The sequence below is a fragment of the Otolemur garnettii genome, unplaced genomic scaffold (assembly GCF_000181295.1).
Source record: "Otolemur garnettii isolate 467f Iridium unplaced genomic scaffold, OtoGar3 scaffold00005, whole genome shotgun sequence".
Taxonomy (NCBI): Eukaryota; Metazoa; Chordata; class Mammalia; order Primates; family Galagidae; genus Otolemur; species Otolemur garnettii.
The window spans coordinates 47070298-47081715 of record NW_003852400.1 but is presented as its reverse complement, the minus strand read 5'-3'; positions in this window follow the sequence as shown (position 1 = coordinate 47081715).

Sequence of the window (11418 nt, the reverse complement as noted above, 5' to 3'; positions counted from 1 at the left end):
TATTTTTCATTTATATATTTGAAAGCAATAATTAGTTTGAAGTTGGCTACAATAATATGAGGAAGAAAAATAGCAAAAGTAGAAAATATTTAATTATAACGATACAGGTTGTGTGGTCTCTGGTCTGGCAGTAGAACACTTATATCTGGGTGTGCTGCTTGATCATGTCTACCCTGTGACAGCTGGATGGCAGAATAGAAATGAAACCTTTCCAAACATATTTTATATAAACAGAAAGCAAAACGACTTAATTACAGAGTTATTTTATGTATTGAAAATGACATAATTTTTTTGACAGTTGAAAGTGGAAAAATCATCAGATTTACCTCCTCTACTTTCCCCATTAAGGTTAATTATTTTGATAAGAGGCCTGTGGTAAATATCATAGTTTTTAGGGTGGTGCCTGTGGCTCAAGGAGTAGGGCACCAGCCCCATATACCGGAGGTGGCAGGTTCAAACCCAACCCATACCAAAAACTGCAAAAAAATAAATAAATAAATAAAATAAAAATCACAGTTTTTAATCTATTTAATGAGTCTATAAATCACGCTACATCTTATGAATGGGAGAAGTGTACTGAGAATGTGCTACGTTTTTTTAAGCTGTGATATAAGAGCAAAGAGATTAAGAATATCTTTTAGGAGCAGTACAATAAACACACTCCACCCTTATCGTCATCCAAAGTTGTTAATGACATCATTTAATTGAAGAAGACAAGGTCACATTTGGAACATCATCTCTTATAGTCTGGATTTGTTTAGCATAGCTGATTGTCACATAGGTCCTTTTCTCCTGAAAAGAAAAAACATTGTTAAGTAAAGTTAAGGTTAATCATAGAGTTTTGAGTAAATCCTTCCACTTTAAAAACAAGTTTGATCTGACCTCCATGTTGAAGAAGGTGGAAGAGGAAAAGATTTGCAGGTAATGAGAACAATTTTTTGAGAAAAGCACCAAGACAGCCCAAATGTGCTTGTCCATCTTCCTTCTGCATAATCCTGGTAAACATCAGACATCACAGGGAGGAACACAGCCGCTCTGCTGGGATCGCAGCAAAGGCACCAGACACACTTTCTTTACTTGACCACCCCCACGCTATGACTCAAGACAAGAGGTCTATCAAAGTCTATGGAAAGAAATTCTCATCTACTTACTGGTGCCCACTTTTTTTTGACAGTTTAATATACATTTTAAATAGGCAAGCCTGTGGGAGCAGAAGGTAAAATCATTTCACATCATTAAAATATTAATTCCTTGAAAATTACTTTGCATGAATCTAGATAAGCAGTGAAGCCATATGCACGAGAAATGATTAAACTGATTTATAGTGTAGGTCAGAGAGAAAAAAAAAAAACATTACATAAAGGCTGCCGTCAAATGATATCATGTCATTTATAGGATACATTGCAATAGCTCTTAGAACACAGGAAGCTACCTCCTGTTTTCATAAATAGGAACCTAGATAGTCTTTCAGTCTGTTCAGACGCTGATGTTTATCTACTTCGTTCACTGTGATGCTGTCCAAGAAGATTCCCTATTTTAGGAGCCCCTTAAAAAGCTGCAAAGGCTGCATTGTCCTTGTAATGACAAAGGATTTATTTCCAACGTTAAGCCACTACTTGGACAAAATTTTAGAAATTCTTTTATACTGATGAAGTACTTCTAGCGGTTGGCAACTCTTCTAGTTTTATTGTGTTCTATATTGCTATGAGTTAACATTGAAAACACAGCCAAAATATCTGAAAGGAATGTTGACTGTCATGAGATTTATCAAATTCATCAGCACAAGGGACTTCAGTCACTGCCTCTTTAAATAGTCCTGTCAAAAATCGATGCAGAGTATGAAGCTCCTTCCCACCACCAATAAGGTCACTCTCATTCTCAACGATAAGTCATAAAAGAGCAAGATCAAACTGAGGGATGGAAAATTTGGTGAATATTTTCATCAAAGCCCTGCAGTCACCGTAATGAGTACTACTGAAATACTAAGAAGCCTCTGGCCAAGCTGCCAGCATGAAATAAAATATTGGAGGTGGGCATTTGAAATGCATCTTTAAATGTTCCAGTGCTGAAATAATGTCTTCTTGAGTGGGAATCCATGATTAAAAAGCTTTTCAATTTCCAAATCTATATGAATACTCATAACCACCCCCCCTCCAAAAAAATCTCTTTAGTCTTACTTCCATTAAGAAATTTAGGATAGGAATATAGATTTTTAAATTAAAACTTGAGTTATTAGCTTGAGCTACATAACAGAATATGCTGATTGGGTGATATAAACAACTAAAATTAAGTTTTTTACAGTTCTCAAAGTCCATGATCAAGGTGCCAGCAAGTCTAGTTTCTCTAGAAGCCTCTCTTCCTGCCTTGAACCTTTTTGCTCTTCCTCTCATGGCCTTTTCTCTCTGTGCATTCACTCTTGGTGTCTCTATTCTAATAAAGACTTCAGTCTGAGGTTGCCATTTTCACTTCATTTAACCTTAACTAGCTTCTCTTTCTTTTACCTTTTTTTTTTTAAACTTCAGAATATTAGGGGGTGCACAGGCTTTGTTTACATCCTTTGTTTTTTGTGCAGATTGTTTCAAGGTTGTAAGTGCACCCTTCCATATACAATTTACTTTCCAAAAAATTAATTAAACTTGTATTTTGAAAGTTGCTGTTATATTTGCAATAAAGAAACAGAAAAAAAAGAGATGCTGCTTTGAAAGGATTGTTTTACATTCACTCTTTGAAGGGGATACACTTCTATTACAATAAAGTCAGTGACATACAAAATTTTATGCATCTACAGTCATTCCCTCACAATCGCAGCTCGGTGGTTCCTGTAATTGCAGTTCTTGCACACATTCTAATATGACAGCAGTTCACTTCATTTCTGAATCACATAGACATAATTCCACATGGTTCTAATTAACAAATAACCTTTTGGCAGAATCACTTGGAAGAATTCTCATTAGTAATCAGGGAAAAATCTTCAATTTTATTCAGAGCTGTGTTTGTAATACTAGAAATTTAATTGGATTCCACAGGTTCATCTTACAAGAATTTTACTTTTCTCTAACAGAGACTTTTATTGCTAACATACTTGTAATCTCATTTATCCTCCTTAATTTTTAATTTCGGAAGGGTCTAGATTCATAATAATCACAACAAATTGGATACACAGGTTTGTTCATTCCTTACATGATTTAAATGGCGCTGAACCATCTATTCTTTGTACTTCTACCATTTTCAGACTTTAAAAGCCTCAAAAGTAATTGGTAGCACAGTTATTCTTATTTTACAATTGTAAAACACTTATTAATAATTCAGACATACAAAAAATCATACAAAACAGAAATTTAACAAGACTCTCGTAACTGTCATGTACCTTAAACAATGACCATATAGGAAAAGAAGCCCTATTCAATAAATGGTGCTGGGAAAATGGGATAGCACATGGAGCAGAATGATATAAGATCCATATCTCCAATCACTCACAAAAATTAATTCAAGATAGATGAAAGACTTAAATTTAAAGGGTGAAGCCATATGAATTTTAGAAGAAAATGGGGGGAAAACTCTTCCAGATCTTGGCCTAGGCAAAGAATTTATCACTAAGATCCCGATGGCAATTACAGTGAGACCAAAAATAAATACATGGAACTTGATTAAATTAAAATGCTTCTGCACAGCCAAGAAAACAATGAACAGAGCAGACAGACAACCTATAGAATGGGAGAAAATATTCATGAGCTACACATCTTCTAAAGTGCTAATAACCCAAATCTGTAAAGACCTTGAGCAAATGAGCAAGAGAAAAACAAACAATCCCATTAAAAAAAGGACAAAAGACACAAAAGCTTTTCAAAAGGAGATAGACGAATGGCCAATAAACCTATAAAAAAATGCTCAATGTCATAATAATTTCAAGTTTAAACCACAATGAGATATCATCTTACCCCTATTAGAATGGCTTTTATTCACTAATAGATACTGGTATAGATGCCAAAAGAAAGGAATGCTTATAAACTGTTGGTGAGACCACAAATTATTAGAACGTCTATGGAAAGAAGAATGGAGATTCCTCAAAGAACTAAAAGTAGACCTACCATTTGACCCAACAATCCCACTACTGAATATTTACTAATAGGAAAAGAAGTCATTTTATCAATCAGACCCCTGCATGTGACTGTTTATTGCAGCATATTTCACAATCACAAAGATGTGAAATCAACCCAAGTGCCCATCAGTTCATGAGTAGATTAACAAAATGTGGTGTGTAGATAGAGAGATAGTAGTATGCCACGTACTATACACACACACACGCACACACACCATGGCATACTACTCAGCCATACATCAATTTGAATGGAACTGAAGACCATTAACCTCAGTGAAGTATCTAAACAAAGAATCAAAAAACAAGCATTACACGTATTCACTATTAAACTGGAACTAACTAATGAATGGAAATCAAGCACTGGGGAGGGAAGAAAGGATAAACAAACACTTACCTAATGGAAGGAATGAACACTATTTGGATGGTGGGCATAATTAAAGCTCTGACTCAAGCATTACAAAAAATGATCGATATAACCAAAAACATTTGTACTCCCATAATATTTTGAAATAAAAAATAAAATAAAATTTGTGGGAAAAATACTATTTGCTTTTCTTAATTTAGAGAGAAAGTAATGAGTAAATTTATTGTACTGCATACCAAACATAAAGAAAGATAAGAAATTGAAGGTATTACTTTCTCTTTACAAGGTAAATATTCCCAGTGAACTAAATTTAGCTTTAATTAAATGTATCAATAGTGAATTAAGTTAATCTTGGCACTCAGGCAAATATCTAGAAGTGATACTGATATCAGGCACACTTCTGTCTTTTACTACTGTCATGAGAATGTGACCAACCACTGAAATTAAAGTATAACATACGGATATTTTTCTGACAGTCCACCAGTGTTCTCATGTTGTCTATAATATTCACATTCTTTTCTGGAATTATATCTTCTCATATTTTCAATCAATCTTTTAATAGATAAAAAGGAGCCAACTTTGTAAGGTCATTAAAATACTTTTACCTATAGTTAGCAAACAGAAAGAAAAGGAAAATATAAAAGGAGATGATAGAAATATTTTTCAAGTGGGTAGACTGTGGGAGAAGATACTAAGACAATGAATAATGTTGCAATCAAAGAAATAAGAGAAAAAACTGAACAGTATGACATTGTGGAAGAGTGTAAGATATTATTGAATAACAGTATAATGAATGCGTCTCTAAAAGAATTCTACTCAAATTTCTTTAAAAAGAGGTTCTATTGGCAAACCCATTTCACCACAGATATGTAATCCAATCTTTAGCTAAATTTTTGTCATTAAAATAAATATATTACTTTGCTAATATATGAGTTCTATGAAATTAAGAAATGGGATATTATTTGGTATAGTTTATGTTAATCTCACATTTATTTTAATTATTTTATGTTTTTGAAGGGGGCAGAATGGTGAAATAAATGATGTTGAGTACTATTATTTCTGCATATTTCAAGCCTCTAAAATTGACATGAGTCTTTGCTGCTTCATCTGGGATGACAGTTTAAAAAATACGTATTTTTTGCTTGATATAGTGGTACAAGCATTGGGGTCAATTCCAAAGACATCTATTTAGACTTCACTATTACTGTATGTTCTTATCTTAAAGGCCAAGGAAATAATGTGTTGTTTTTTCGAACCTGTATATGAGAATTCAGGGAGTAGAAAAATAACAGGTGGGTAAGTCTGTGGGCCCAGTGGAACTACACTAAGCTGGACCTGAAACAGGTTCCTGTTTACTGCTTGGACCCCAGTCTGGAAGATATAGGGATATTAAGGGATACTAAGATACACCAACACTAAATAAATGTGGAATGAATAAATGGTAATGCCTGAGGTTCCTGGGTATCAATGTCCTCTTGGATCCTGTGCCCAATAGTTACCTAAGAATAGCTATAGGACCTTTGGAAAAACATCTAAAACAATCATTATCACATGTATTTGCCATAGTTTCTACCTGACCTAGACCCTCATGTAACCTACTATTTTCATCAGTCAATGAATTTCAGGTCTAAGAACTGGATCAAGTATAAAAATCCAGTAAAATATTCTGATTTTGAGGTGCCTGTTCTCTGTTTCCTGCCACCCAATCTTGATTTTCTTTGTTCAGGCAATGTCCTTGTTGGTTGCTCTCTGACGCTGCTAAGTGCCCTGTATTCATTAACTTTCACCACAGTTCTCTATGTTTCTAAAAAGGGTCCTCAAACTTTTAAAACAGGGGGCCAGTTCACTCTCCCTCAGACTGTTGGAGGGCTAGACTGTGGACCCCGGGACGAGTTGGCTGCTAAGCAAGACAGGCAGAGGTGGCAAAAACACCCAGTGGGCCGGATAAATGTCCTTGGCGGGCCACATGTGGCCCACAGGCCATAGTTTGAGGACACCTGTAAGTCTCTGACTTTATGATTCATCATAACAGCTGCAACCAGCTATGATTTCCAGTAGTTAACTGGTGCAATTGACCTCTGTAACTTCAGAGCCTATCACTCCCATTGCTATTAAGGATGCCAGTTCTGCCACTTTCAATTTAGGCCTATGGAGGACATCCACCGGTTCTCTACATTGTCAGTAGATGCTGGTGCTCCACTCACTACCACATTCCTTTGGTAAATGTGTAACACTCTGGACCTCCCTGTGGAACATGCTCAAAGATGGGTTTTCCGGATTCTCATAGTATAACATTCTAGCATCTCTGCTCTAAGACTTTCATTCCTCCCTCTACTGTCTTCCATAATATCAGTAGTTCTGGCACTTTTACTTGATTCTGTTTGGGGCATTACTTTCTCCAGGCTTCCAAGAACCATGCTAGCATATGTTAGCAATGTTTTCCAATGTCCTTTCCAGGTTATTAAGTGTTGAATCATAAGAGAGTAACCCCTTAATAATATTTTCTTTATTCAATTTTACATGGGCTGGCTCCTTAATGTATATTTCTTCTTATGCAATCCAGCAATTTTCTGATCAGGTGATATTGTGATTTGTCCCCAGTAATTGGTATGCTGGCCATGAAGGGATGAGAGAGGAAATATTGATTTCAGGTGCATGAACTACTGTGCTTGGAAGCAGAGGCTTCTGATCATTTTTAAGCAAAGGGGAACTCTAGCTTCCAGTGAGGAGCAATGAGCAAATTTTGCAGGCTTAATGTGGTTAGAATTACCTGGGAATTCCATTTTTGGGCGGGGGGCGGGGGATTCAATTATTCCTTGAGGAAGATTCAGTTCTAACCTATTAGTTGTGAACATTCCTCACAGTTGGCGAAATGAAAGGCCTGGTCTTCAAGAAGCAGTCTATGTAGTGCACCGGGTATCCACTCACTACAGCTGTAGGACAAGGGCTGACACTTACTAAGGATACTATTTTTAATAGAGAATAAATTATTTGGAGTTTTATTAAGTTATCTTGCTTTAGAAACAAATTATCTTTCTTTTTTTTAATTTCAGATTAATCTGAGGGTACAAGTGTTTAGGTTACACTGTTTTCATTTTCAAGGTAAAGTTCAAGTTGTAGTGAGCCCTTCATGCGGGGGGCATTCTGAACACCCTCACATTGTGCACATTAGGTGAGATCCCACCAGTCACCCTTGCTAGACTTGTGTTTGTTTCTTTTATGTGGGCATTGAGTAGGAAGGCAATACATAAACAATTATTTAATTTTGGAATACATAACTATGAGCTAGTAATTCTTTTTATAACAGACTCTACTTTGGAAATTAGAAAAAAAACTTGTATGTGAATCTATAATGTAACAATGGAAATTACATTTTGTGACAATTTATTTATCTTTTCACATCTGTTCTAGAGCGATTTCCATATTAAAAGTAACAGCAAATATCAAATGTACATGCAAGGCATACTTTAATAAATTCAAGATAAATAAAAAAATTAATGTGAGAGTATTATTATTTTGCCAGGGCTGCTATCACAAAGTACCACAGTCTGGGCACCTTAAATGTAGATATTTGTTCTTTCACAGTTTTGGAGATTAGAAATCAAAGGTCAGGTGTCAGCAGATTCAGTTTCACCTGAGCTCTGTCTTCTTGGCTGCCGATGGCCGCCTCTGACTGCATCCTCACATGGTCTTTTCTCTGGGTTCACACACACCTCTCTTATAAGCGCGACAGCAGTATTGGCTTGTAACCCCCCAAATGACCTGATTAAATCTTAATTACCTTTTTAAATTATCTGTCTCCAAGTATAATATATTGGGTGGAGGTAAGGACTTCAACATAGTAAATTGGGGTGGGGCAGAGAGCATAATTTAGTCTACAACAGAGAGGTTATACTAATATATTCATTTTCTTTTTTTAAATCATAGTATGTTTTAAATTTTTTCTTAATTTCAGAATACTATGGGGATATATATGTTTGGGTTACCTGAATTGCTTTATTCAGTTTGAGCCACAGTCATACAGGTGCCCCTCACCCGGATAGTGTGCATTTGATCCCCTCTCCCCTCTGCCCCTCCCATGAGCATGCTTTTTGTTGAGTTTTACTAGTAAATGTGCATGTGGTGTTGATGGATTAGTTCTAGTTTAATAGTGAGTACCTGTGGTATTTGTTTTTCCATTTTCTCAATATTTCATTTAGAAGAATGGTATCTAGTCCCATCCAGATTGTTTCCAAAGGTATTAGTTCACCATGATTTTCAATGGCTCAGTAGTACTCCACAGTATACATATGCCACATTTTATTAATTCACTCATGTATTGATATGGGTTGATTCCATATCTTTGCAATTGTGAATTGTGCTGTAATAAGCATTCCAGTGCATGTGTCTTTTGATAAAAGGACTTTTTTCCTTGGATAAATACCCAGTAGTAGGATTGCTGGATCAAATGGTATGTATACTTTTAGTTTGTTGAGGTATCTACATACAACTTTACATAGAGTGTAAACTAGTTTGCAGTCCAACCAACAGTGTATAAAATTTCTTTTCTCTTCACACCCACACCAGCATCTGTTGTTCTGAGATTTTCTGATGACAGTCATTCTCACTAGAATTAGGTGATATCTCACTGTGGTTTTGATTTTCATTTTCCTGATGAGTAGAAACACTGAGCATTTTTTCATATGTTTATTGGCCATTAGTCTATCTTCTTTTGAAAAGCTTCTGTTCATGTTTTTGCCCATGTTTTTATGGAGTTATTTGCTTGAGTTCTGTATAAATTCTAGTTATCAGGCCTTTGTCAGATGGATGGCATGCAAATATTTTATCCCATTCTGTAGGTTGTCTGTTTCCTCTATTGATTGTTTCCTGGTCTGTGAAGAGCTTTTTAATTTAATCAGGTCCACTTGTTAAATTTTATTGTTGCTGTGATTTCCTTTGGGGTTTTCTTCATAAATTCTTTGCTGAGGCAAATATGTATAAGAATATTTTTTTCAATATTTTTCTAGATTTGTTATAGTTTTATGCCTTAAATTTAAGTCTGTTATCCATGGTGAGCTAATTTTCGTGAGTGGTGAGAGGAGTGGATCTTGTTTCAGTCTTCTGTAGGCTGTCTAATTTTCCCAGTACTATTTATTTAACATGCATTCTTTCTCCCCAATGTGTGTTATTGTTGGCTTTGTCAAAGATCATATGGCAATATGGGTTTGATTTTATTTCTGGACTCTTTGTTCTGATACATTGGTCTATGTCTCTGCTTTGTCCCAGTACCAAGCTATTTTGGTTACTAATAGCTTTGTAGTATAGCTTGAAGTCTAATAAAACAATACCTCCCAATTTGTCCTTTCTGGGTTTTTTTCCATTTTTTAATTTTGGACAACTGGAACTTTATTTATATTTTATTTCAGATTAATATGAGGGTACAAATGCTTAGGTAACATTGTAAGCTTTCACTTCATGGTCACAATCTAAGTGTATACAGCACATCCCCTGGGTGAAGGGCTCACTTACAATTTGAACTTTACCTAACAAATGAAATAAATTTGTCCATTTGGCTTAAAGTCGTTTGGGCTATTTGAGCTCTTTGGGGGATCCATATAAAGTGTATAATTATGTTTTCTAGATCTGTGAAAAATGACATTGGTATTTTGATGGGGATTGCATTGAATCAGTAGATCACTTTGGGTTGTATAGACATTTTAATGATGTTGATTCTGCCAATAATGATTTTTTTCTATTTGTTCACATCCTTTCTGATTTCCATCCTGGGTGACCCATAGTTCCTCCTGTAGAGGTCTCATGCCTCCATGGTTAAATATAATCCTAGGTATTTTATCTTCTTTGTCACTATTGTGAAATGTTCTGAATCTTTGATTTGATTCTTAGCTTAGCTATTGCTAGTTTATAGGCATGCTATTTATTTGTGAAAATTGATTTTGTAACCTGAGCCCTGCTAAATTTATTTATCAATTCTAGGGGTCTTTTGGCAGAATCTTTGGGGTTGTTCTGATATAAGATCCTACCATAAGCAAAGAGTGATAGTTTGACTTTTTCTATCCCCATTTGGATATCTTTGAAATCTTTCTCTGGTCTTATTATTTTGGCTAGGATTTCCAGCGCTGTGCTGAATAGAAATGGTGATAGCAGGTAACTTTGTCTAGTCCCAGGTCTAAAAAAAATGCTTTCAATTTTTCCCCATTCATTATGGTGTTGGCTGTGGGTTTGTCATATTCATGTATAACTTTATATAATTTTGAGGTGTGTTCTAGCTATGCCAATTTTGTTGAGTTCTCATCATAAAAGGGTGATGAATTTTGTCAAACACATTCTCTGCATCTATTGAAATGGTCACATGGTCTTTGGTTTTGATTCTGTTTACATAGTGAACAACATTTATAAATTTGTGTATGTTGAACCATTCTCGCATCCCTGGGATAAAGCACACTTGGTCATAGTGGATTATTTTTTTGATGTGCTTCTGAATTCAATTTTTAGAATTTTATTGAAAATTTTTACATCTATATTCATAATGATACTACTATAATTTTCTTTTTTGTTTTATTTTTTTCTGGATTTAGTATCAAAGTTATACTGGCTTCATGGAATAAGTTTGGGAGGATTGCTTCCTTCTCAATGTTATAAAATAATTTCTGCAGTATAGATACTGGTTCTTCTTTGTAGGTCTGGTAAAATTCAGCCGTGAAACCATCTAGCCCAGGACTTCTTTCCATTTAAAAGGCTTTTTATTGGTGCTTCAATTTTTTTTTTTTTTTGCTTGATATTGGTCTCTTTAAGTGTTATATTTCTTCCTGATTGAACATATGGAGGTTGTGTATTTCCAAGAATTTTTCCATTGCCTCAATGTTTTCCAGTTTATGTGCATAGAGATTTTTTTTATAGTCTTCACAGATGATGTTTCGTATTTCTTAGGAAGGTTTTTTATTTTCTGGGGTTTTTT